The sequence below is a fragment of the Drosophila miranda genome, assembly GCF_003369915.1.
Source record: "Drosophila miranda strain MSH22 chromosome Y unlocalized genomic scaffold, D.miranda_PacBio2.1 Contig_Y1_pilon, whole genome shotgun sequence".
NCBI lineage: Eukaryota > Metazoa > Arthropoda > Insecta > Diptera > Drosophilidae > Drosophila > Drosophila miranda.
In genome coordinates, this window is record NW_022881603.1 from 43,518,652 (window position 1) to 43,546,633 (window position 27,982).

The following is a 27,982-nucleotide window of genomic DNA, read 5'->3' on the forward strand; positions in this document are numbered from 1 at the left end:
CCGTTGATTTGGCCATCCGGAATCCGTACTGGGACTCCGATAAGGCCTCCTTCTCCTGGATCACAACTTGCAGTCGGTTGTAGACGATTCTCTCCAGGGTTTTGCCGACCGTATCCAGCAAACATATTGGGCGGTATCCTGATGGTTCCTCCAGGGACTTATTTCCTTTGGGTAGAAGTATTAGCCGCTGCACTTTCCACTGCTCTGGAAACACTCCTTCCCGTATGCATTTGTTGAACGTGTCAACAAATACTTCTGGTCTGGTGGTTGCTCCAAGCTTCAATGCCTTGTTTGGGATACCGTCCAGTCCTGGTGCCTTTTTATCATCAATTCTCCTGGTAGCCGCTATCACCTCCTCAACAGAAATCTGTTGCCACAGCTCGGAGTCTTGGCTCGAGACGCTTTCCTCCCTATACGGGTGCTGTGGGAATAGGGCCTCCACGATGCTACGAAGCAGGATCGGGCAGGTCACTTCCGGTGTTGACTGGCTCCTTATCCTCTTGGTGACGACCTTATATGCCGTCCCCCAAGGGTTGACGTCCGCCTCCTCGCATATCTGCCTGAAGCAGGCTGACTTGCTCTCCTTTATGGCACGTTTAAGGGCTCTTTTCGCTGATCGGAGTTCCTCTCCCCTGGTTTCGAACTCAGGCCGACCTCGTGCTCTCTGGTAGCACCGTCTTGCTCGTAGGCAGGCTTTCCTTAGCTGGTTAACCTCCGCATTCCACCAGTAGCAGGGCGCTCCTCTTTTGCAAGGCTTCCTTCTTGGCATTGCCACATCACATACCTCCTCCATGAGCTTCGCCAGTTTCTGAGCCAAGCCCTTTGCCGTTTCTCGCGCAGGGCTCCAGCTGGCGTTGCGCAGATATTCCGTGAAGGTTTCCACATCCAGGTGGATTTCCACATCTCCACGTAGCTCCCCTATGGAGTGAGACGCTCATGAAGGTTAGGTCGATAATGGACCCTCGACCCGCCTTGAAGTAGTTTAGCTTCCTGCCATCGTTTGCGAGTATTACGTCCAAGGACGCAAATTCCTCGAGCAGACACGTGCCTCTGGCGTTGGTTTCCTTACTGCCCCACTCTACGGACCACGCATTAAAGTCTCCCGCTATTATTACGGGGGCTCTTCCGCGCGCGTCTTCCGCTATATGCGCTAGCATACTTTGGAAGCGCGCTAGGTCCCAGCTCGGCGGGGCATAGCAGCTATAGAAGGTTACCTCTCTAAGCCTCGCTCTAACAAATCCTTCTTTGGCTGCGCATATCTCCTGGGGGTGGATTTGTACGGCCCAGATGGCCGCCTTGCCGCAACTGCTGCTGGTCCAACCGCTTCCTGGTATCGCCCTGAATGGCTCGCAGATGAGCACGACTTCGGTCTTCCTCTCCCTGACTGCTTGTCTCAGGAGAGACTGAGCAGCTTCGCAATGGTTTAAGTTCAGCTGAGTACACCTCATGCTGATCTTTTAGTCAGGGCGTTCCTAAACTGGGGGCATCTACCGCTGCCGGCCACGTGCTTCCAGTCTGCGCTCGTTCCCTTGCAGAGCATGCACTGTGGTTCCAGGCTACAGTCCTTTGCCAGGTGGTTCTCCTTTCCACATCTTCTACACAGCTTGGACCTATCTACTTTGCTACTGCACTGTCGTGCCATATGCCCAAACTCGAGACACGTCCGTGTATACGTGTGCGCGTGTGTGTGTGTGTGAATAGGGTTTCGGGGTTTTTACTTGGTGAATGAGACCAAACGTGTGGCACGCACTGGAAGGCGATGCAACGATCGTGCGGTGTGGCTAGAATCGCCCTGGCAGCTAAATCGTCCTCTTCCACCCTCCCCCTTCACACGTCCCGCGCTACTTGGCTCACACACGCGCAACCTGAACGAACTCACTCAGGTTCCGTTGGGCAGTCTTCTTCTCTGCAGTCGACTTTCTCGAACTCCAGTGTCCATCTCCAGGAAACCTTCTGGCCCGGTTCTGGTGGCTATATTCCTTGCCGACTGTAAGTAAAATTTTCTGCATTACAACCTATTTTATCGCCCGCCTTTTCTGTACTCACTTCAAACTTTCTGTTTTAAGCACAAAATTTCAAATTTCGACGTTACTCCGTCCACGCTCCACGATTTCCATAATCCAATCCACGTTTTCTAATATTTTCACTCCTATTTATCGCTTTTTCCCTTACTAATACATATAACTAATCCTATTCTCTTCCTTATATCCCCAGTAGCGGCTCCAGCTCCCCCCGCTGTCCCAATACACCATCGAGCCTCCCTGGACTTCCGCTAGATGGCGCGTCGCCCTCAGCCCTGGCCACCTATCGTTCAGGTGGGACTGGAACACCACCACGAGTATGTCGTCAGTCCCAGGAGGGACAACATACGCGTGGGCATGCCCACCGGATTCCGGAACACTATTGAGCACACGCCGGCGTGCCCTGCATTCTTCTGCCGCGCCCAACGTAGGCCACACCCACACCTCACTACATTCTCAGGTCTTTGGCGTGGTACACTCCTATGGGACGGCCGTTAAGGTCCTCCAGAGCATACGCGTTCTCTCCTACTGGCTTCACTACCCGGCATCGGATGAATTTGCGCGCGAACTTGGCATTAAAGCCTTTTCCGAAGTCACTAAGGACAAAATTTCGGCGGAATACCTCTTGTCCCGGCCTCGCGTAAAACACCCGAGCTCTCTGGTTGTACCTTACCCTACTACGCTCGTATGCCTGATGTAAACTAGCGGGAATCTTCTCTTGGATGAGTTGTCGCTTGTCCTGACCCTCCAGCAGTGATATGTCATGCTCGCCGATTGACCGCAGTCTCTTTGCCAGCTTGTAGCATGATCCATGCAAATACATTTGCTGCCCGAAGACTGCAAAGAATGGTGTTACGTCTGTTGCCTCTTGAACCGAGTTCCTAATAGCCAGTTCTATCTCCGGCAGATGCACATCCCAGTCCCGGTGATCGTCTTCCAGATACGCCCGAATCGCGCTGAGTACTGTGCGGAGAATACACTGGCGTCCTCATATGAGTGACTCCGAATGCATCGGTCATCTCCTTAAAAGTTTTCGAGACGAACTGAGCCCCATTGTCCGAGTGAATCATCTCCGGCACTCCAAACTTGTAAAACACCTCGTGAACGAGGAATCTTACAACTTCCTTTGCTGTGGCCTTGGTCATGGTCTTTAGGAATGTGAACTTAGAGAACTGGTCAACTACAATAAATATCCACGCCTGACCGTTCTTTGACCGCTGATATTTGCCCAAAAAATCAATATAAAGTTTTTGGAACGGGCGCTCAGTGACCACTTCTTGCCCCATCCCGACCTGCATCCGATAATTCGGCGCTTTCGACTCCTTGCACACGGTGCACCGTCGGATATAATCCCGCACCTCTATCGCCATGTTCGGCCAGTAAAACAGCCTACGCAATAAGTGCAAGGTTTTCGCGATTCCTCCGTGCGCTGTCTTCTCTTCCGAATGTGCTTTGTCTATCAACGCGGCCGTCAGCGAACTCGGAACCCACAATTTCCAGACGGCGCCCTCCAGTTGATCATCCAATCGTTCAAAGCGCATGCGCTTGAATATCATGCCGTCAACAATCTGGAGATCAGGTAAGCGGTCTTGGTTCTCTGTTATTTCCTTTCTTAACTCCTGATATTCTCCAGATTCAAGCTCCACCGTTTCAAAACCCAGGATACTACTCGGATCCACTTCCAGCTCTTCAATACTGCGTGACAATGTATCTGCCACTACATTGTCCGCTCCTTTCCGGTGTTCTATGCCGAAATCGAAGGCCTGCAGTTGAAGGGACCAACGAGCTAAGCGACCATCCAGGTTCTTCATGGTCATGAGCCATTTGAGACTGGCGTGGTCAGTTATGACTGTAAACGGCGTAAGCTCTACGTACGGACGGAACTTAAGGATCGCCATGAGGGCTGCCAGACACTCCTTCTCTGTCACCGAGTAGTTTTTTTGGTGGCAATTCAGTTTGGCAGAGAAAAACGGTATGGGCCTCTCGTTCTGCTCGTCATCCCTTTGGAAGAGTACGGCTCCTACTCCATAATGTGAGGCGTCGCACTGTATGTAGAAGTGCCGCTTGAAATCCGCGTGTACCAGGACTGGTGCCGAGGTGAGTGCAGCTTTTAGCTCCCCATGGCTCGTTTTGCCTCCTCCGTCAATTTAAACTTTCCATTTACCGACTTTTTCAGGGCGTCTGTGAGCGGACCGGCCATCTCAGCATAGTTTTTCATAAAGCGCCGGTACCAGCCCGCAGTTCCCAGGAAACTACGCAATTCTCGAACAGATCGCGGCTCGGGAATGCGCAAAATGGCCGACACACGATCCGGATCCATCTTCAGCGCTCCTCCTCCCACTATAAATCCCAGGTATTTAATGTTTTTATAGCAAAAATGAGATTTGCTCAGCCCTATCGTTAAATTTGCTTCTCGTAGACGCTCGGCAAACTGTCGCAGAATCTTCACGTGCGTTTGGAAGTCCTCAGCTATAATCAGCAAGTCATCGAGATACGCATAGACGTTTGAACGCATCTTAACCGGAATCACCTTATCGACCAGTCTACATAGGCGTTGTGCGGCGTTGCAGAGGCCAAAGGGCATCATACGTAACTGGTACAGAGGCCGTCCCGGCACCGTGAACGCCGTATATGGTCGACTCTGCTCGTCCAGCTCGATTTGCCAAAAAGCGAATTTTAAGTCGACGCTGGAGATATATATCGTCTGATCGAGACGCGACAAAATGAGTCTCTCTCGACGTCCTCCCCAGGCCTACGGCTTCGAAAGTCAGAAACTCTGCCTTCACCTGATCCAAGGCTTCCCTTTGCTCTTCTGACAACTCCCATTCTTCCTGCACTATCTCCTTCTCCGGGCCTTCCAAACAGTGAGCGCCTTCTTCGGCCAGCACTTCTTCCACTAATCTGTGAGATGCCCCTACTGGACCTTCTCCCATCACCTCAGGAGCCAATGAGAATACCCGCCAAAAGTCTACCCCCAAGTAAATTTCCTGTTCCAAGAACGGGCATACGAAAAACGTTAATCTTTTTACCTCTCCCTTGTATTTCACCGGTAATTCCACTCGGCCAACGATTGCGCGATCTTCCCCATTCGCTACCTTCACTATAGAAGAATATCGACGAGCCTCCACGCCCAGCTTCTCCAGGAATTCCTGACCATTACACCCTAGCATGCTGTGTGTAGCGCCTGAATCCAACAGTCCTCGCACGGACTCGCCCATTATAGAGATTTCTGCGAAAACTCTCGGGTCTTTCTTGCACCAACGCTTTACTGAAGCAATCACCTGCCGCCTCATAGCTCGCCTTTGCTTAAAACGGGATCTCGCCTTTCTCACCCGCACCGACAGTGCTCGCATACCATTCACTCGTAGTTCAGAAAATATTCTATTTCTGGTTTCTAAATAATTTCTTAAGCGCTCTTCATATGATAAGTTCCTTAACCTAGCATGCAATTTACGTCTATCTAATTCATTTTTATTTTCTTCTACTTTCTCTGCGCAGGCCTCTTCTGTGAGCGTGATTCGCCTGCTTGGATCGCACCCCTCTTCACGTTTCCCGCGCAATTCGGACAGGTTGGACAATATGCATCGGGCTTTCCACACCGGTAGCAGAAAATTCGCCTCTCCGATGCCATACAGTCCCTAAAGCCATGATCGGTCTGCCCGCAGTTCCAGCAAATCAACTTCTGTGGAACACGCTGTGTCGCTTGCGCTTCCTCAGTGACCTCTGCCTCTTCATCGCTAATCGACCGAACCTGCGCGACCTCGCTGACGTTCGCATTCGCCCCGCGACCATAGTTTGTGGCTTTGGGTGCTCCTCGCCACGAAGATCGAGCCTTCCTCTTCAGATGTGCCTCTATTTCCACGCACTCATCCCGCAGTTGCTCTAAGGAATAAACCAGTAAGCCGTAGACGAAACTCGCTATCTCATCTGTGAGTGCCTTTTTGACGATTTTTACCATCTCCTTTTCAGGTGGTGGCATCTCCAACCTCGACGCGAGCTTTCTCATGACATGGAAAAAGTCTTCCACACTCTCGTTTGACCGCTGCATTCTTTCTCGCAGTTCTCTCATGCGGTCGAACTCGGACGCCGTGCCTCGGAAACGAGCAATTAAGTCGCCCCTTAGTTCCTGCCAAACACCCCCGCCATGATCACGGATGTACTGCCAGTACCATTCCCGCGCGTTTCCTGTAACCAGGTGATGAAATCCCTTTAGAACTTCATCCCACGGACAGCGGCATTGGGCTTGTAGGAATTCAATTCGGAACACAAAATCCTCGACTGTCAATTTGTTGCTGTCTCCGTCGAACGTCACGTCCCATTTTTCGACTCGGCCCCACCGTGGCCAAGGTCTATAACCCGGGGGATTTGGATACGGATCTTCTCGAGGAATCCCACCAGCTCTCCTACCCTCGCCACGACCCTGACCCGAGTGTCTGAGTGCTATCGGGTTTCGCCAAATTCGCGCTTGATGCCCACCCCGTTGATGCTGCTCACTGGATGCGGTCGGTCCTACTCCTGAAGACGGTTCCGGACCAATACCACCTCGCCCCGAGCGACGGCTTCCTTTTCGGGATTGCTCCTCGATACTCCTGCTCGTGGTGAACCTCCTCCCGCTGCGGTTCCTTCTGCTGCTGCAGCTGTCTAACCGGCTGGAGTACCTCGTTGAGTTGGTGCATCATCTCGATAAACCCCTTACGCAACTCCTCCTGCAACACCCGACTAATCGAGTCAGTGTTCGCTGCCCTGTGTGTCGCATGAGCCTGAGCCAACGATACTTTGACTGCTGATGCCAGTTCGGAAGCAAGCGTGGGTGTAGGATCGGACATTGGCCATTCTTCTGACCTGGCCTGGACCGGTGTTCTTGGCAACCCACCCACAGCTCCAAGTTCCTCCCGATCTAGATCAAACATCGCCCCTGACACTTCTCCTATCTGGTCCACTGTTTTGTTTACGCGTGATCGCGTATGATACTGTCGACTACCCCTTTCTTGTGGCATCTGCACCGAGCAACACCAATATTACAAAAAAAAAAAGGGAAACTCCTAAACTAAGATAATATATATAAATAAAGAAATAAATACCCAAAGAAATAACTAGTAAGAATAAATAACACCACGCTTCGGACCAATAAATACTCCGATAAATAAATAAATAAATACCGATATAAAAATTGCGCCAACTAGCGCCGTTAACGAGATATATGCAATTAAATATTTGAATAAATAAATAATAACATACATGTACCATATATTCGATCGACACCTAAGACACTCAAACTTCAAACACATTCAACACAACACAAAACCTAACAACAAAAATTCCTAACAGTTCTTCTTCTTCTTACAAGATTCATTAAGAGGGGGACACGTGACTTGCCGGGACCAGCAACCGCTCCAGTTTGTGCGCTCCACTTGACAGTCGCCCTACGGATATCCTACAATTACGAACACCACCTTTGTGTGGCCTGTCATCTACTCTAGTCATCGCTCTAAGCGATGGCCGATAAACGAGAAGCCTCACGGTGCATGAGCTCACTTTGCTTGTGATTTGTTCCTGTCATCCATCATACCGATCTGCCATGACAACAGATGCATCGCGGGTTGTCTTTACGACTCCCGGGCCACCTACTCCTCACCACCTCTCGGCAGACAGACAACAGGTTCAAAAACACGAAAGCGGCTTTGTTTTAAACAAACAGGTGCGAAACTACAATGAACATTTACCTACATGACTTACTCTAACTTATTCCAATATCACATTCCATCACAGATTTATTCGATATCACAGTCCACCAGGCAATGTGTCCGTCGCAAACTCCCTGTCCATTTTTTTGTTGAACGGCAGTGACTTACGTTCACTTGCGACATCGAATAGCGACAAAATGTTCAACTGTAATTCGTAAGTCCCTATCACAAATTTTATATATCCGTTGACTGCCTCCGTCTATCCATCCCTAGCATCAATCACCCCGCGCCATTAAGGACCAGCTTTACGCTCACCTTAAGCCTGCAGCAGTGACTTCTGCCGGGACAGCTAAACTGCACTTCGCGAGCTGTCGTCTTCTCCACTAAATTTATTATTTTTTTTCATTCCCCTCATCTGCCTTTACCAGCCCGAGTGACATTTCTTGTAATACCACCCGAACCTGCGTCAGTCCAGATGCATGCGAATTCGAAAATAAATTGGGCGCCATTTGTTACACTTGGCTTGTTTCCCAGAGGGCAATGTCGGCTAGCTGTCGACCCCAGGGCTGGGTAGTTCCCCTTGCCCGCCAAATGTAGACAAAAAAAGGAGACATACTACTTCTCGGGACATCAAAACTAACAACAACAAAGAAAATCATAAACAGACGGCTATCAAGTGGGTTAAGCTTGGGTGTTATCACTTCGCGCGCCCGCCCTACCTGTGACCAAACACAACGTTCATTTTGGCCACCCTCTGCTGGAACGGTAACGGCTGGCCTAATCCATGGCTTACGCCACGCGTCCTCCCTCTATTTTAAATTTAATGCATCATGCTTCAATATATATCCAAGCTTTAATAATCGTAAATTGACAATTTCATCTTTCTCATTAATAAATAGCTATACTCAAAATTATCACTAACCACTAAGAAACACCAAAACGTTCGACACAAAGGCAAACAAGGAAATAACTGCTGAAATTTCGTTCAACCAACAGGGATACCCTCACCCACACGTAATGGAATATGTGTAGATGAGTGGATCCAGTTTTACGGGAGTTAATTTAACTCGGGCCCCTACGGAGACTTAACCTACCAAGAGCTCTTGTTAAGGGTCCCCGGGACATAAACAATAAACAATATTTTTCCACAAATCGCTCGACCAAATACGGTGGACTGATGGGACCCCCGCGTCACCCACTAAGGGTTAATCTTCTGGCACTGAACAGCTGATCGCAGATTTAGGTTCGTGAAAGGTGTTGGTGTTTTTTACATATTTTTTTTCAATGGCCAAGATTTTACGTTAAACGGTTTAAGCTAATACTAATTACTAAATAAAGGACAACACACGGAACAAAATAACATTTAATGTGGAACGGTGTTTGGAGTGCGGATTATGTTTTTTTTCTTTAAGTTCAAACGACGTGGGCGATCGCTGGCCGTGGCCGGTCAGCCCTAAATTTATATAGGTCCGTGTATACGTTTTTTTTTTTTTTTTCCATGGATACGCCACGGCGGGTGAGAATCTCTAAGAGACGCGACCGGCCCGTACCAGTCAACGAACTGGACTACCCCTTCGGGGCTTCCCAGCTAAACTCACCACCACGCACAGCTGCACACCTCATTCCCCGCGGGATCACCGCAAAGTATTACTTCGCGGGGATGGGTTGCCTACGTTAGGCACTCTCCTCTACGCGTCGCTCCCTTTCGCATCTTCTCAGATCGCTCTGGATGGCTATTAGGGTGTTGCTAACGCGCTGCCAGTTCTCGTCGGACTCCGTCATGAACGCCATTAGCTCCTTTGGATCGTGCACTTGAGCGGTACCTCGTGCAGTGGTAGATCACATGCTCCGGATCCTCGCTCTCATTCGAACACTCAGGACACTCGGGAGTATCCTCGTGTTTGAACCTATGTAGATACTTCCTGTATCCTCCGTGACCCGTCAGGAATTGGGTGAGGTGGTAGTTCATCTCTCCGCTTCTCCGCCCTATCCATGACTCAATGTCCGGGATTAGTCTATGGGTCCACCGTCCATTTGTGGCCGTGTCCCATCTTGCCTGCCATTTTTCTATCGACGCCCGCCTTTCCGACGCACGGATGGTCTCTAGCGATGCATTAGTTCGCATCCCTGCGCGCGCTTCATATACATGCGTCATCTCGAGCGCTAGTATATCCACCGGTATCATGGCCGCGAGGACCAGGGCTGCGTTATCCGACACCGTCCTATATCCAGACACTACTCGAAGAGCGCAGAGCCGATATGGCACTGACATCTTTCTTCTTAGACTCATGTTGCCGGATAGGGTTGAAGACCACACCGGCGCAGCGTACAGTAGGATCGAGGCCACTACTCTCGCCAGGAGTATGCGACGACCTGCCTTGGGTCCACCAATATTTGGGAGCATCCTTGCGAGTGCTGCCTGCATCCGGGAGGCTTTTTGACTCACGTACTCGATGTGGGCCCGGTAGTTCAATCGGTTATCCAGCATCACGCCTAGGTACCGGATTGACTCCTGCGACTTAATAGTCGCATTACCCACGCGAAACGTCGCGTACTCCACCTTCTTCCGACTCGTGATGAGTACAGCCTCCGTTTTGTGGCCAGCCAGGTCCAATCCCGCGTTTTCCATCCAGTTGGATACGATCCGGATTGCCTCGTTGGCCGTCGCCTCGACATCTCGGAGCTCTTTGGCTACCACGACCAGGGCGAGATCGTCAGCGAAACCGACAAGCGTGCATCCCTGCGAGAGCTGGAGTCTCAGGACGTCGTCTTACATTATGTTCCACAGTAGAGGTCCTAAGACTGATCCCTGTGGAACTCCGGCTGTCACCCTGTAGAGCTTTGGTCCCTCCTCCGTCTCGTACCTCAGTACCCTACCCGACAGGTAGCTGGCTATTATCCGAAGCAGGTAGGTGGGAACTCCAATTCTCCCGAGCGCCTCGTTTATCCGAGACCAGTTCGCTGAGTTAAACGCGTTACGGATATCCAGGGTCACCACCGCGCAGTACTCCTTTGTGCCGAATCTCCATCTTATTCCCTCGATCGCTCTGGATGCAATGTCGGTGACTGCCTTGATGGCGTCGACCGTTGATTTGGCCATCCGGAATCCGTACTGGGACTCCGATAAGGCCTCCTTCTCCTGGATCACAACTTGCAGTCGGTTGTAGACGATTCTCTCCAGGGTTTCGCCGACCGTATCCAGCAAACATATTGGGCGGTATCCTGATGGTTCCTCCAGGGACTTATTTCCGTTGGGTAGAAGTATTAGCCGCTGCACTTTCCACTGCTCTGGAAACACTCCTTCCCGTAGGCATTTGTTGAACGTGTCAACAAATACTTCTGGTCTGGTGGTTGCTCCAAGCTTCAATGCCTTGTTTGGGATACCGTCCGGTCCTGGTGCCTTTTTATCCTCAATTCTCCTGGTAGCCGCTATCACCTCCTCAACAGAAATCTGTTGCCACAGCTCGGAGTCTTGGCTCGAGACGCTTTCCTCCCTATACGGGTGCTGTGGGAATAGGGCCTCCACGATGCTACGAAGCAGGATCGGGCAGGTCACTTCCGGTGTTGACTGGCTCCTTATCCTCTTGGTGACGACCTTATAAGCCGTCCCCCAAGGGTTGACGTCCGCCTCCTCGCATATCTGCCTGAAGCAGGCTGACTTGCTCTCCTTTATGGCACGTTTAAGGGCTCTTTTCGCTGATCGGAGTTCCTCTCCTCTGGTTTCGAACTCAGGCCGACCTCGTGCTCTCTGGTAGCACCGTCTTGCTCGTAGGCAGGCTTTCCTTAGCTGGTTAACCTCCGCATTCCACCAGTAGCAGGGCGCTCCTCTTTTGCAAGGCTTCCTTCTTGGCATTGCCACATCACATACCTCCTCCATGAGCTTCGCCAGTTTCTGAGCCAGGCCCTCTGCCGTTTCTCGCGCAGGGCTCCAGCTGGCGTTGCGCAGATATTCCGTGAAGGTTTCCACATCCAGGTGGTCGCCCTTCCATTTAGGTCCGGTAATTTTGGCTAGCTGTCTTTTCGTTGCTGCTCCGCATTCGAAGTGGATCGCCTGGTGGTCGCTGAACGTAAACTCCTCGCTTACTCTCCACGTAGCTCCCCTATGGAGTGAGACGCTCATGAAGGTTAGGTCGATAATGGACCCTCGACCCGCCTTGAAGTAGGTTAGCTTCCTGCCATCGTTTGCGAGTATTACGTCCAAGGACGCAAATTCCTCGAGCAGACACGTGCCTCTGGCGTTGGTTTCCTTACTGCCCCACTCTACGGACCACGCATTAAAGTCTCCCGCTATTATTACGGGGGCTCTTCCGCGCGCGTCTTCCGCTATATGCGCTAGCATACTTTGGAAGCGAGCTAGGTCCCAGCTCGGCGGGGCATAGCAGCTATAGAAGGTTACCTCTCTAAGCCTCGCTCTAACAAATCCTTCTTTGGCTGCGCATATCTCCTGGGGGTGGATTAGTACGGCCCAGATGGCCGCCTTGCCGCAACTGCTGCTGGTCCAACCGCTTCCTGGTATCGCCCTGAATGGCTCGCAGATGAGCACGACTTCGGTCTTCCTCTCCCTGACTGCTTGTCTCAGAAGAGACTGAGCAGCTTCGCAATGGTTTAAGTTCAGCTGAGTACACCTCATGCTGATCTTTTAGTCAGGGCGTTCCTAAACTGGGGGCATCTACCGCTGCCGGCCACGTGCTTCCAGTCTGCGCTCGTTCCCTTGCAGAGCATGCACTGTGGTTCCAGGCTACAGTCCTTTGCCAGGTGGTTCTCCTTTCCACATCTTCTACACAGCTTGGACCTATCTACTTTGCTACTGCACTGTCGTGCCATATGCCCAAACTCGAGACACGTCCGTGTATACGTGTGCGCGTGTGTGTGTGTGTGAATAGGGTTTCGGGGTTTTTACTTGGTGAATGAGACCAAACGTGTGGCACGCACTGGAAGGCGATGCAACGATCGTGCGGTGTGGCTAGAATCGCCCTGGCAGCTAAATCGTCCTCTTCCACCCTCCTCCTTCACACGTCCCGCGCTACTTGGCTCACACACGCGCAACTGGAACGAACTCACTCAGGTTCCGTTGGGCAGTCTTCTTCTCTGCAGTCGACTTTCTCGAACTCCAGTGTCCCTCTCCAGGAAACCTTCTGGCCCGGTTCTGGTGGCTATATTCCTTGCCGGCTGTAAGTAAAATTTTCTGCATTACAACCTATTTTATCGCCCGCCTTTTCTGTACTCACTTCAAACTTTCTGTTTTAAGCACAAAATTTCAAATTTCGACGTTACTCCGTCCACGCTCCACGATTTCCATAATCCAATCCACGTTTTCTAATATTTTCACTCCTATTTATCCCTTTTTCCCTTACTAATACATATAACTAATCCTATTCTCTTCCTTATATCCCCAGTAACGGCTCCAGCTCCCACCGATGTCCCAATACACCATCGAGCCTCCCTGGACTTCCGCTAGATGGCGCGTCGCCCTCAGCCCTGGCCACCTATCGTTCAGGTGGGACTGGAACACCACCACGAGTATGTCGTCAGTCCCAGGAGGGACAACATACGCGTGGGCATGCCCACCGGATTCCGGAACACTATTGAGCACACGCCGGCGTGCCCTGCATTCTTCTGCCGCGCCCAACGTAGGCCACACCCACACCTCACTACATTCTCAGGTCTTTGGCGTGGTACACTCCTATGGGACGGCCGTTAAGGTCCTCCAGAGCATACGCGTTCTCTCCTACTGGCTTCACTACCCGGCATCGGATGAATTTGCGCGCGAACTTGGCATTAAAGCCTTTTCCGAAGTCACTAAGGACAAAATTTCGGCGGAATACCTCTTGTCCCGGCCTCGCGTAAAACACCCGAGCTCGCTGGTTGTACCTTACCCTACTACGCTCGTATGCCTGATGTAAACTAGCGGGAATCCTCTCTTGGATGAGTTGTCGCTTGTCCTGACCCTCCAGCAGTGATATGTCATGCTCGCCGATTGACCGCAGTCGCTTTGCCAGCTTGTAGCATGACCCATGCAAATACATTTGCTGCCCGAAGACTGCAAAGAATGGTGTTACGTCTGTTGCCTCTTGAACCGAGTTCCTAATAGCCAGTTCTATCTCCGGCAGATGCACATCCCAGTCCCGGTGATCGTCTTCCAGATACGCCCGAATCGCGCTGAGTACTGTGCGGAGAATACACTGGCGTCCTCATATGAGTGACTCCGAATGCATCGGTCATCTCCTTAAAAGTTTTCGAGACGAACTGAGCCCCATTGTCCGAGTGAATCATCTCCGGCACTCCAAACTTGTAAAACACCTCGTGAACGAGGAATCTTACAACTTCCTTTGCTGTGGCCTTGGTCATGGTCTTTAGGAATGTGAACTTAGAGAACTGGTCAACTACAATAAATATCCACGCCTGACCGTTCTTTGACCGCTGATATTTGCCCAAAAAATCAATATAAAGTTTTTGGAACGGGCGCTCAGTGACCACTTCTTGCCCCATCCCGACCTGCATCCGATAATTCGGCGCTTTCGACTCCTTGCACACGGTGCACCGTCGGATATAATCCCGCCCCTCTATCGCCATGTTCGGCCAGTAAAACTGCCTACGCAATAAGTGCAAGGTTTTCGCGATTCCTCCGTGCGCTGTCTTCTCTTCCGAATGTGCTTTGTCTATCAACGCGGCCGTCAGCGAACTGGGAAACCACAATTTCCAGACGGCGCCCTCCAGTTGATCATCCAATCGTTCAAAGCGCATGCGCTTGAATATCATGCCGTCAACAATCTGGAGATCAGGTAAGCGGTCTTGGTTCTCTGTTATTTCCTTTCTTAACTCCTGATATTCTCCAGATTCAAGCTCCACCGTTTCAAAACCCAGGATACTACTCGGATCCACTTCCAGCTCTTCAATACTGCGTGACAATGTATCTGCCACTACATTGTCCGCTCCTTTCCGGTGTTCTATGCCGAAATCGAAGGCCTGCAGTTGAAGGGACCAACGAGCTAAGCGACCATCCGGGTTCTTCATGGTCATGAGCCATTTGAGACTGGCGTGGTCAGTTATGACTGTAAACGGCATAAGCTCTACGTACGGACGGAACTTAAGGATCGCCATGAGGGCTGCCAGACACTCCTTCTCTGTCACCGAGTAGTTTTTTTGGTGGCAATTCAGTTTGGCAGAGAAAAACGCTATGGGCCTCTCGTTCTGCTCGTCATCCCTTTGGAAGAGTACGGCTCCTACTCCATAATGTGAGGCGTCGCACTGTTTGTAGAAGTGCCGCTTGAAATCCGCGTGTACCAGGACTGGTGCCGAGGTGAGTTCAGCTTTTAGCCCCCCATGGCTCGTTTTGCCTCCTCCGTCAATTTAAACTTTCCATTTCCCGACTTTTTCAGGGCGTCTGTGAGCGGACCGGCCATCTCAGCATAGTTTTTCATAAAGCGCCGGTACAAGCCCGCAGTTCCCAGGAAACTACGCAATTCTCGAACAGATCGCGGCTCGGGAATGCGCAAAATGGCCGACACACGATCCGGATCCATCCTCAGCGCTCCTCCTCCCACTATAAATCCCAGGTATTTAATGTTTTTATAGCAAAAATGAGATTTGCTCAGCCCTATCGTTAAATTTGCTTCTCGTAGACGCTCGGCAAACTGTCGCAGAATCTTCACGTGCGTTTGGAAGTCCTCAGCTATAATCAGCAAGTCGTCGAGATACGCATAGACGTTTGAACGCATCTTAACCGGAATCACCTTATCGACCAGTCTACAGAGGCGTTGTGCGGCGTTGCAGAGGCCAAAGGGCATCATACGTAACTGGTACAGAGGCCGTCCCGGCACCGTGAACGCCGTATATGGTCGACTCTGCTCGTCCAGCTCGATTTGCCAAAAAGCGAATTTTAAGTCGACGCTGGAGATATATATCGTCTGATCGAGACGCGACAAAATCCCCTCGATGCTAGGAAGTGGGTAAGCGTCCTTGATGGTTACTTTGTTGAGCTTTCGGGCATCGAGGCAGAAACGATTTTTGCCCGGCCTTCGCACCACGGTGGTACGGTTGCTCCACGGACTATCACTGTACTCGATGACTCCCAAAGCCAACATTTTGTCCACCTCACCACACACCACTTCCTGCATCGCTGGCGACAGCGGGTAATGTCGATCCTTCACAGGCTCGGCCTTCTCCACCAACTGAATTTTGTGAGTCTCTCTCGACGTCCTCCCCAGGCCTACGGCTTCGAAAGTCAGAAACTCTGCCTTCACCTGATCCAAGGCTTCCCTTTGCTCTTCTGACAACTCCCATTCTTCCTGCACTATCTCCTTCTCCGGGCCTTCCACATAGTGAGCGACTTGATCAGCCAGCACTTCTTCCACTAATCTGTGAGATGCCCCTACTGGACCTTCTCCCATCACCTCAGGAGCCAATGAGAATACCCGCCAAAAGTCTACCCCCAAGTAAATTTCCTGTTCCAAGAACGGGCATACGAAAAACGTTAATCTTTTTACCTCTCCCTTGTATTTCACCGGTAATTCCACTCGGCCAACGATTGCGCGATCTTCCCCATTCGCTACCTTCACTATAGAAGAATATCGACGAGCCTCCACGCCCAGCTTCTCCAGGAATTCCTGACCATTACACCCTAGCATGCTGTGTGTAGCGCCTGAATCCAACAGGCCTCGCACGGACTCGCCCATTATAGAGATTTCTGCGAAAACTCTCGGGTCTTTCTTGCACCAACGCTTTACTGAAGCAATCACCTGCCGCCTCATAGCTCGCCTTTGCTTAAAACGGGATCTCGCCTTTCTCACCCGCACCGACAGTGCTCGCATACCATTCACTCGTAGTTCAGAAAATATTCTATTTCTGGTTTCTAAATAATTTCTTAAGCGCTCTTCATATGATAAGTTCCTTAACCTAGCATGCAATTTACGTCTATCTAATTCATTTTTATTTTCTTCTACTTTCTCTGCGCAGGCCTCTTCTGTGAGCGTGATTCGCCTGCTTGGATCGCACCCCTCTTCACGTTTCCCGCGCAATTCGGACAGGTTGGACAATATGCATCGGGCTTTCCACACCGGTAGCAGAAAATTCGCCTCTCCGATGCCATACAGTCCCTAAAGCCATGATCGGTCTGCCCGCAGTTCCAGCAAATCAACTTCTGTGGAACACGCTGTGTCGCTTGCGCTTCCTCAATGACCTCTGCCTCTTCATCGCTAATCGACCGAACCTGCGCGACCTCGCTGACGTTCGCATTCGCCCCGCGACCATAGTTTGTGGCTTTGGGTGCTCCTCGCCACGAAGATCGAGCCTTCCTCTTCAGATGTGCCTCTATTTCCACGCACTCATCCCGCAGTTGCTCTAAGGAATAAACCCGTAAGCCGTAGACGAAACTCGCTATCTCATCTGTGAGTGCCTTTTTGACGATTTTTACCATCTCCTTTTCAGGTGGTGGCATTTCCAACCTCGACGCGAGCTTTCTCATGACATGGAAAAAGTCTTCCACACTCTCGTTTGACCGCTGCATTCTTTCTCGCAGTTCTCTCATGCGGTCGAACTCGGACGCCGTGCCTCGGAACCGAGCAATTAAGTCGCCCCTTAGTTCCTGCTAAACACCCCGCCATGATCACGGATGTACTGCCAGTACCATTCCCGCGCGTTTCCTGTAACCAGGTGATGAAATCCCTTTAGAACTTCATCCCACGGACAGCGGCATTGGGCTTGTAGGAATTCAATTCGGAACACAAAATCCTCGACTGTCAATTTGTTGCTGTCTCCGTCGAACGTCACGTCCCATTTTTCGACTCGGCCCCACCGTGGCCAAGGTCTATAACCCGGGGGATTTGGATGCGGATCTTCTCGAGGAATCCCACCAGCTCTCCTACCCTCGCCACGACCCTGACCCGAGTGTCTGAGTGCTATCGGGTTTCGCCAAATTCGCGCTTGATGCCCACCCCGTTGATGCTGCTCACTGGATGCGGTCGGTCCTACTCCTGAAGACGGTTCCGGACCAATACCACCTCGCCCCGAGCGAGCCAAAAATGGTTTTGGTGGCGGAATCGGCGCATCAGTCGTGCTAGACGGCTTCCTTTTCGGGATTGCTCCTCGATACTCCTGCTCGTGGTGAACCTCCTCCCGCTGCGGTTCCTTCTGCTGCTGCAGCTGTCTAACCGGCTGGAGTACCTCGTTGAGTTGGTGCATCATCTCGATAAACCCCTTACGCAACTCCTCCTGCACCACCCGACTAATCGAGTCAGTGTTCGCTGCCCTGTGTGTCGCATGAGCCTGAGCCAACGATACGTTGACTGCTGATGCCAGTTCGGAATCAAGCGTGGGTGTAGGATCGGACATTGGCCATTCTTCTGACCTGGCCTGGACCGGTGTTCTTGGCAACCCACCCACAGCTCCAAGTTCCTCCCGATCTAGATCAAACATCGCCCCTGACACTTCTCCTATCTGGTCCACTGTTTTGTTTACGCGTGATCGCGTATGATACTGTCGACTACCCCTTTCTTGTGGCATCTGCACCGAGCAACACCAATATTACAAAAAAAAAAAGGGAAACTCCTAAACTAAGATAATATATATAAATAAAGAAATAAATACCCAAAGAAATAACTAGTAAGAATAAATAACACCACGCTTCGGACCAATAAATACTCCGATAAATAAATAAATAAATACCGATATAAAAATTGCGCCAACTAGCGCCGTTAACGAGATATATGCAATTAAATATTTGAATAAATAAATAATAACATACATGTACCATATATTCGATCGACACCTAAGACACTCAAACTTCAAACACATTCAACACAACACAAAACCTAACAACAAAAATTCCTAACAGTTCTTCTTCTTCTTACAAGATTCATTAAGAGGGGGACACGTGACTAGCCGGGACCAGCAACCGCTCCAGTTTGTGCGCTCCACTTGACAGTCGCCCTACGGATATCCTACAATTACGAACACCACCTTTGTGTGGCCTGTCATCTACTCTAGTCATCGCTCTAAGCGATGGCCGATAAACGAGAAGCCTCACGGTGCATGAGCTCACTTTGCTTGTGATTTGTTCCTGTCATCCATCATACCGATCTGCCATGACAACAGATGCATCGCGGGTTGTCTTTACGACTCCCGGGCCACCTACTCCTCACCACCTCTCGGCAGACAGACAACAGGTTCAAAAACACGAAAGCGGCTTTGTTTTAAACAAACAGGTGCGAAACTACAATGAACATTTACCTACATGACTTACTCTAACTTATTCCAATATCACATTCCATCACAGATTTATTCGATATCACAGTCCACCAGGCAATGTGTCCGTCGCAAACTCCCTGTCCATTTTTTTGTTGAACGGCAGTGACTTACGTTCACTTGCGACATCGAATAGCGACAAAATGTTCAACTGTAATTCGTAAGTCCCTATCACAAATTTTATATATCCGTTGACTGCCTCCGTCTATCCATCCCTAGCATCAATCACCCCGCGCCATTAAGGACCAGCTTTACGCTCACCTTAAGCCTGCAGCAGTGACTTCTGCCGGGACAGCTAAACTGCACTTCGCGAGCTGTCGTCTTCTCCACTAAATTTATTATTTTTTTTCATTCCCCTCATCTGCCTTTACCAGCCCGAGTGACATTTCTTGTAATACCACCCGAACCTGCGTCAGTCCAGATGCATGCGAATTCGAAAATAAATTGGGCGCCATTTGTTACACTTGGCTTGTTTCCCAGAGGGCAATGTCGGCTAGCTGTCGACCCCAGGGCTGGGTAGTTCCCCTTGCCCGCCAAATGTAGACAAAAAAAGGAGACATACTACTTCTCGGGACATCAAAACTAACAACAACAAAGAAAATCATAAACAGACGGCTATCAAGTGGGTGAAGCTTGGGTGTTATCACTTCGCGCGCCCGCCCTACCTGTGACCAAACACAACGTTCATTTTGGCCACCCTCTGCTGGAACGGTAACGGCTGGCCTAATCCATGGCTTACGCCACGCGTCCTCCCTCTATTTTAAATTTAATGCATCATGCTTCAATATATATCCAAGCTTTAATAATCGTAAATTGACAATTTCATCTTTCTCATTAATAAATAGCTATACTCAAAATTATCACTAACCACTAAGAAACACCAAAACGTTCGACACAAAGGCAAACAAGGAAATAACTGCTGAAATTTCGTTCAACCAACAGGGATACCCTCACCCACACGTAATGGAATATGTGTAGATGAGTGGATCCAGTTTTACGGGAGTTAATTTAACTCGGGCCCCTACGGAGACTTAACCTACCAAGAGCTCTTGTTAAGGGTCCCCGGGACATAAACAATAAACAATATTTTTCCACAAATCGCTCGACCAAATACGGTGGACTGATGGGACCCCCGCGTCACCCACTAAGGGTTAATCTTCTGGCACTGAACAGCTGATCGCAGATTTAGGTTCGTGAAAGGTGTTGGTGTTTTTTACATATTTTTTTTCAATGGCCAAGATTTTACGTTAAACGGTTTAAGCTAATACTAATTACTAAATAAAGGACAACACACGGAACAAAATAACATTTAATGTGGAACGGTGTTTGGAGTGCGGATTATGTTTTTTTTCTTTAAGTTCAAACGACGTGGGCGATCGCTGGCCGTGGCCGGTCAGCCCTAAATTTATATGTGTGCGCGTGTGTGTGTGTGAATAGGGTTTCGGGGTTTTTACTTGGTGAATGAGACCAAACCTGTGGCACGCACTGGAAGGCGATGCAACGATCGTGCGGTGTGGCTAGAATCGCCCTGGCAGCTAAATCGTCCTCTTCCACCCTCCCCCTTCACACGTCCCGCGCTACTTGGCTCACACACGCGCAACTGGAACGAACTCACTCAGGTTCCGTTGGGCAGTCTTCTTCTCTGCAGTCGACTTTCTCGAACTCCAGTGTCCCTCTCCAGGAAACCTTCTGGCCCGGTTCTGGTGGCTATATTCCTTGCCGGCTGTTAGTAAAATTTTCTGCATTACAACCTATTTTATCGCCCGCCTTTTCTGTACTCACTTCAAACTTTCTGTTTTAAGCACAAAATTTCAAATTTCGACGTTACTCCGTCCACGCTCCACGATTTCCATAACCCAATCCACGTTTTCTAATATCTTCACTCCTATTTATCCCTTTTTCCCTTACTAATACATATAACTAATCCTATTCTCTTCCTTATATCCCCAGTAACGGCTCCAGCTCCACCCGATGTCCCAATACACCATCGAGCCTCCCTGGACTTCCGCTAGATGGCGCGTCGCCCTCAGCCCTGGCCACCTATCGTTCAGGTGGGACTGGAACACCACCACGAGTATGTCGTCAGTCCCAGGAGGGACAACATACGCGTGGGCATGCCCACCGGATTCCGGAACACTATTGAGCACACGCCGGCGTGCCCTGCATTCTTCTGCCGCGCCCAACGTAGGCCACACACACCTCACTACATTCTCAGGTCTTTGGCGTGGTACACTCCTATGGGACGGCCGTTAAGGTCCTCCAGAGCATACGCGTTCTCTCCTACTGGCTTCACTACCCGGCATCGGATGAATTTGCGCGCGAACTTGGCATTAAAGCCTTTTCCGAAGTCACTAAGGACAAAATTTCGGCGGAATACCTCTTGTCCCGGCCTCGCGTAAAACACCCGAGCTCGCTGGTTGTACCTTACCCTACTACGCTCGTATGCCTGATGTAAACTAGCGCGAATCCTCTCTTGGATGAGTTGTCGCTTGTCCTGACCCTCCAGCAGTGATATGTCATGCTCGCCGATTGACCGCAGTCGCTTTGCCAGCTTGTAGCATGACCCATGCAAATACATTTGCTGCCCGAAGACTGCAAAGAATGGTGTTACGTCTGTTGCCTCTTGAACCGAGTTCCTAATAGCCAGTTCTATCTCCGGCAGATGCACATCCCAGTCCCGGTGATCGTCTTCCAGATACGCCCGAATCGCGCTGAGTACTGTGCGATTCACGCGTTCGGCTGCGTTACTCTGCGGAGAATACACTGGCGTCCTCATATGAGTGACTCCGAATGCATCGGTCATCTCCTTAAAAGTTTTCGAGACGAACTGAGCCCCATTGTCCGAGTGAATCATCTCCGGCACTCCAAACTTGTAAAACACCTCGTGAACGAGGAATCTTACAACTTCCTTTGCTGTGGCCTTGGTCATGGTCTTTAGGAATGTGAACTTAGAGAACTGGTCAACTACAATAAATATCCACGCCTGACCGTTCTTTGACCGCTGATATTTGCCCAAAAAATCAATATAAAGTTTTTGGAACGGGCGCTCAGTGAACACTTCTTGCCCCATCCCGACCTGCATCCGATAATTCGGCGCTTTCGACTCCTTGCACACGGTGCACCGTCGGATATAATCCCGCACCTCTATCGCCATGTTCGGCCAGTAAAACTGCCTACGCAATAAGTGCAAGGTTTTCGCGATTCCTCCGTGCGCTGTCTTCTCTTCCGAATGTGCTTTGTCTATCAACGCGGCCGTCAGCGAACTCGGAACCCACAATTTCCTGACGGCGCCCTCCAGTTGATCATCCAATCGTTCAAAGCGCATGCGCTTGAATATCATGCCGTCAACAATCTGGAGATCAGGTAAGCGGTCTTGGTTCTCTGTTATTTCCTTCCTTAACTCCTGATATTCTCCAGATTCAAACTCCACCGTTTCAAAACCCAGGATACTACTCGGATCCACTTCCAGCTCTTCAATACTGCGTGACAATGTATCTGCCACTACATTGTCCGCTCCTTTCCGGTGTTCTATGCCGAAATCGAAGGCCTGCAGTTGAAGGGACCAACGAGCTAAGCGACCATCCAGGTTCTTCATGGTCATGAGCCATTTGAGACTGGCGTGGTCAGTTATGACTGTAAACGGCATAAGCTCTACGTACGGACGGAACTTAAGGATCGCCATGAGGGCTGCCAGACACTCCTTCTCTGTCACCGAGTAGTTTTTTTGGTGGCAATTCAGTTTGGCAGAGAAAAACGCTATGGGCCTCTCGTTCTGCCCGTCATCCCTTTGGAAGAGTACGGCTCCTACTCCATAATGTGAGGCGTCGCACTGTATGTAGAAGTGCCGCTTGAAATCCGCGTGTACCAGGACTGGTGCCGAGGTGAGTGCAGCTTTTAGCTCCCCCATGGCTCGTTTTGCCTCCTCCGTCAATTTAAACTTTCCATTTCCCGACTTTTTCAGGGCGTCTGTGAGCGGACCGGCCATCTCAGCATAGTTTTTCATAAAGCGCCGGTACCAGCCCGCAGTTCCCAGGAAACTACGCAATTCTCGAACAGATCGCGGCTCGGGAATGCGCAAAATGGCCGACACACGATCCGGATCCATCTTCAGCGCTCCTCCTCCCAATATAAATCCCAGGTATTTAATGTTTTTATAGCAAAAATGAGATTTGCTCAGCCCTATCGTTAAATTTGCTTCTCGTAGACGCTCGGCAACCTGTCGCAGAATCTTCACGTGCGTTTGGAAGTCCTCAGCTATAATCAGCAAGTCGTCGAGCTACGCATAGACGTTTGAACGCATCTTAACCGGAATCACCTTATCGACCAGTCTACATAGGCGTTGTGCGGCGTTGCAGAGGCCAAAGGGCATCATACGTAACTGGTACAGAGGCCGTCCCGGCACCGTGAACGCCGTATATGGTCGACTCTGCTCGTCCAGCTCGATTTGCCAAAAAGCGAATTTTAAGTCGACGCTGAGATATATATCGTCTGATCGAGACGCGACAAAATCCCCTCGATGCTAGGAAGTGGGTAAGCGTCCTTGATGGTTACTTTGTTGAGCTTTCGGGCATCGAGGCAGAAACGATTTTTGCCCGGCCTTCGCACCACGGTGGTACGGTTGCTCCACGGACTATCACTGTACTCGATGACTCCCAAAGCCAACATTTTGTCCACCTCACCACACACCACTTCCTGCATCGCTGGCGACAGCGGTTAATGTCGATCCTTCACAGGCTCGGCCTTCTCCACCAACTGAATTTTGTGAGTCTCTCTCGACGTCCTCCCCAGGCCTACGGCTTCGAAAGTCAGAAACTCTGCCTTCACCTGATCCAAGGCTGCCCTTTGCTCTTCTGACAACTCCCATTCTTCCTGCACTATCTCCTTCTCCGGGCCTTTCACATAGTGAGCGACTTGATTTTCCAGCACTTCTTCCACTAATCTGTGAGATGCCCCTACTGGACCTTCTCCCATCACCTCAGGAGCCAATGAGAATACACGCCAAAAGTCTACCCCTAAGTAAATTTCCTGTTCCAAGAACGGGCATACGAAAAACGTTAATCTTTTTACCTCTCCCTTGTATTTCCCCGGTAATTCCACTCGGCCAACGATTGCGCGATCTTCCCCATTCGCTACCTTCACTATAGAAGAATATCGACGAGCCTCCACGCCCAGCTTCTCCAGGAATTCCTGACCATTACACCCTAGCATGCTGTGTGTAGCGCCTGAATCCAACAGGCCTAGCACGGACTCGCCCATTATAGAGATTTCTGCGAAAACTCTCGGGTCTTTCTTGCACCAACGCTTTACTGAAGCAATCACCTGCCGCCTCATAGCTCGCCTTTGCTTAAAACGGGATCTCGCCTTTCTCACCTGCACCGACAGTGCTCGCATACCATTCACTCGTAGTTCAGAAAATATTCTATTTCTGGTTTCTAAATAATTTCTTAAGCGCTCTTCATATGATAAGTTCCTTAACCTAGCATGCAATTTACGTCTATCTAATTCATTTTTATTTTCTTCTACTTTCTCTGCGCAGGCCCCTTCTGTAAGCGTGATTCGCCTGCTTGGATCGCACCCCTCTTCACGTTTCCCGCGCAATTCGGACAGGTTGGACAATATGCATCGGGCTTTCCACACCGGTAGCAGAAAATTCGCCTCTCCGATGCCATACAGTCCCTAAAGCCATGATCGGTCTGCCCGCAGTTCCAGCAAATCAACTTCTGTGGAACACGCTGTGTCGCTTGCGCTTCCTCAATGACCTCTGCCTCTTCATCGCTAATCGACCGAACCTGCGCGACCTCGCTGACGTTCGCATTCGCCCCGCGACCATAGTTTGTGGCTTTGGGTGCTCCTCGCCACGAAGATCGAGCCTTCCTCTTCTGATGTGCCTCTATTTCCACGCACTCATCCCGCAGTTGCTCTAAGGAATAAACCCGTAAGCCGTAGACGAAACTCGCTATCTCATCTGTGAGTGCCTTTTTGACGATTTTTACCATCTCCTTTTCAGGTGGTGGCATCTCCAACCTCGACGCGAGCTTTCTCATGACATGGAAAAAGTCTTCCACACTCTCGTTTGACCGCTGTATTCTTTCTCGCAGTTCTCTCATGCGGTCGAACTCGGACGCCGTGCCTCGGAAACGAGCAATTAAGTCGCCCCTTAGTTCCTGATAAACACCACCGCCATGATCACGGATGTACTGCCAGTACCATTCCCGCGCGTTTCCTGTAACCAGGTGATGAAATCCCTTTAGAACTTCATCCCACGGCCAGCGGCATTGGGCTTGTAGGAATTCAATTCGGAACACAAAATCCTCGACTGTCATTTTGTTGCTGTCTCCGTCGAACGTCACGTCCCATTTTTCGACTCGGCCCCACCGTGGCCAAGGTCTATAACCCGGGGGATTTGGATGCGGATCTTCTCGAGGAATCCCACCAGCTCTCCTACCCTCGCCACGACCCTGACCCGAGTGTCTGAGTGCTATCGGGTTTCGCCAAATTCGCGCTTGATGCCCACCCCGTTGATGCTGCTCACTGGATGCGGTCGGTCCTACTCCTGAAGACGGTTCCGGACCAATACCACCTCGCCCCGAGCGAGCCAAAAATAGTTTTGGTGGCGGAATCGGCGCATCAGTCGTGCTAGACGGCTTCCTTTTCGGGATTGCTCCTCGATACTCCTGCTCGTGGTGAACCTCCTCCCGCTGCGGTTCCTTCTGCTGCTGCAGCTGTCTTACCGGCTGGAGTACCTCGTTGAGTTGGTGCATCATCTCGATAAACCCCTTACGCAACTCCTCCTGCAACACCCGACTAATCGAGTCAGTGTTCGCTGCCCTGTGTGTCGCATGAGCCTGAGCCAACGATACGTTGACTGCTGATGCCAGTTCGGAAGCAAGCGTGGGTGTAGGATCGGACATTGGCCATTCTTCTGACCTGGCCTGGACCGGTGTTCTTGGCAACACACCACACTTCGCGCCCCCGCCCTACCTGTGACCAAACACAACGTTCATTTTGGCCACCCTCTGCTGGAACGGTAACGGCTGGCCTAATCCATGGCTTACGCCACGCGTCCTCCCACTATTTTAAATTTAATGCATCATGCTTCAATATAAATTGACAATTTCATCTTTCTCATTAATAAATAGCTGTAAATTGACAATTTCATCTTTCTCATTAATAAATAGCTATACTCAAAATTATCACTAACCACTAAGAAACACCAAAACGTTCGACACAAAGGCAAACAAGGAAATAACTGCTGAAATTTCGTTCAACCAACAGGGATACCCTCACCCACACGTAATGGAATATGTGTAGATGAGTGGATCCAGTTTTACGGGAGTTAATTTAACTCGGGCCACTACGGAGACTTAACCTACCAAGAGCTCTTGTTAAGGGTCCCCGGGACATAAACAATAAACAATATTTTTCCACAAATCGCTCGACCAAATACGGTGGACTGATGGGACCCCCGCGTCACCCACTAAGGGTTAATCTTCTGGCACTGAACAGCTGATCGCAGATTTAGGTTCGTGAAAGGTGTTGGTGTTTTTTACATATTTTTTTTCAATGGCCAAGATTTTACGTTAAACGGTTTAAGCTAACACTAATTACTAAATAAAGGACAACACACGGAACAAAATAACATTTAATGTGGAACGGTGTTTGGAGTGCGGATTATGTTTTTTTTCTTTAAGTTCAAACGACGTGGGCGATCGCTGGCCGTGGCCGGTCAGCCCTAAATTTATATAGGTCCGTGTATACGTTTTTTTTTTTTTTTTTTTTTTTTGTTGTGTGACTACAGGAAAGCTTCATGCCGACTCAGCCGAAGCCGAAGTGAGGGACTCTAACCGCTCTAAAACCAACCACACCTATCCCGGATCCCGGCGGTACTGTCGCGAGATATTACTTCGCCGGGGGGAGATGCCCGTAGGGCTCTTCTCTTAATAATCTCCTTTATCCTTTATCTCCTTGCATTGCGTGCTCTTTCTTCGCGACGCAGTTTGGTAGCCATAGTTACGGCCATGAATCTAATCGAGGCCCAGTTTCCTTCCGACTCCAGCAGGCATTCTGCCAGGTTTGACACCGCTGGCATTCTTCCAAGCTTGTTGCCTAGATCCTCTCGTTCTTGCCGAAATCTTGGACATTCGAAGAAGCAGTGCTCTGCGTCTTCGATGACCTCTGCGCAGACCACGCAGAAGGGGTCGTCCTCGTGCTTAAACCTATGCAGGTAGGCTTTAAAGCAACCGTGTCCTGTCAGCAGTTGTGTCAGGTGATACTCCACTTGTCCATGGCTACGGTTCAGCCAACTCTTCAGGTCTGGGATTAGCCTATGGGTCCATCGCCCTTTGCTGCTGTTATCCCACGAATCTTGCCATTGCAGGATTGTGCGCTGCCTTAAGGCACCTCTGGTGTCCTGGTCCGTAGTCCCCAGGGTTCGCTGTGCCCTGATTCCTGCGGCTTCTCTTGCCATCAGATGGATGGGAATCATTCCTGCTACCACAAGTGCGGCGTCTTGGGATACCGTTCTGAATGCGCAACACACCCTCAGGGCACACAGCCTCTGGACTGCGTTGCATTCTCGGGCATATGTTTTATGCTTCATTGCATCAACCCATATTGGTGCAGCGTACATTAGCGTTGAGCCAACTACGCTCGCTAGTAGCTTTCGCCTTGGCTGTTTCGGGCCTCCGGTGTTGGCCATGATGCGGGATAGGGCCACTGCCGTCTTTCCTGCTTTGCTGCTTGCATACGCCATGTGATGCTTGAAGCTGAGTCTGTGGTCAATCATGACCCCCAGGTACTTCAGGCTTGGACTGGAGCTAATAGTGCAGTCTCCTACTCGGATCGTGGCCGTCTCCACTACTTTCCTGCTGCTTATGAGCACCGCCTCCGTTTTGTGGGTGGCTAATGAGAGATCCCTCCCTGATAGCCATGTTCTGGCTCTCTCTACCGCGTCGTTGCAGATTTCTTCCGCCGCTTCTTTCTGTTTTGCCACTACGACTATTGCTATGTCGTCGGCAAAGCCTATCACCGTGGCGC

General features: G+C 50.4%; 3 long non-coding RNA genes across 4 annotated transcripts; all 3 read left to right on the top strand.

Annotated features, from left to right (window-relative positions):
- Positions 1–4,964: 4,964 nt before the first annotated feature.
- Positions 4,965–5,194, top strand: LOC117190047. Its single transcript, XR_004473632.1, has 2 exons — positions 4,965–4,999; positions 5,128–5,194. It is a non-coding gene; the product is annotated as an uncharacterized LOC117190047 (long non-coding RNA).
- Positions 5,195–14,783: 9,589 nt separating this feature from the next.
- LOC117190048 lies at positions 14,784–15,595 on the top strand. The gene is made up of 3 exons (XR_004473633.1): positions 14,784–15,005; positions 15,085–15,261; positions 15,328–15,595. It is a non-coding gene; the product is annotated as an uncharacterized LOC117190048 (long non-coding RNA).
- A 1,553-nt stretch (positions 15,596–17,148) lies between these two features.
- On the top strand, positions 17,149–18,709 carry LOC117190049. Of its 2 annotated transcripts, none has more exons than XR_004473635.1 (2): positions 17,149–17,356; positions 18,556–18,709. It is a non-coding gene; the product is annotated as an uncharacterized LOC117190049 (long non-coding RNA). The 2 variants fall into 2 exon arrangements; XR_004473634.1 differs by having other exon boundaries at positions 17,280–17,356; positions 18,537–18,709.
- Positions 18,710–27,982: the final 9,273 nt, after the last annotated feature.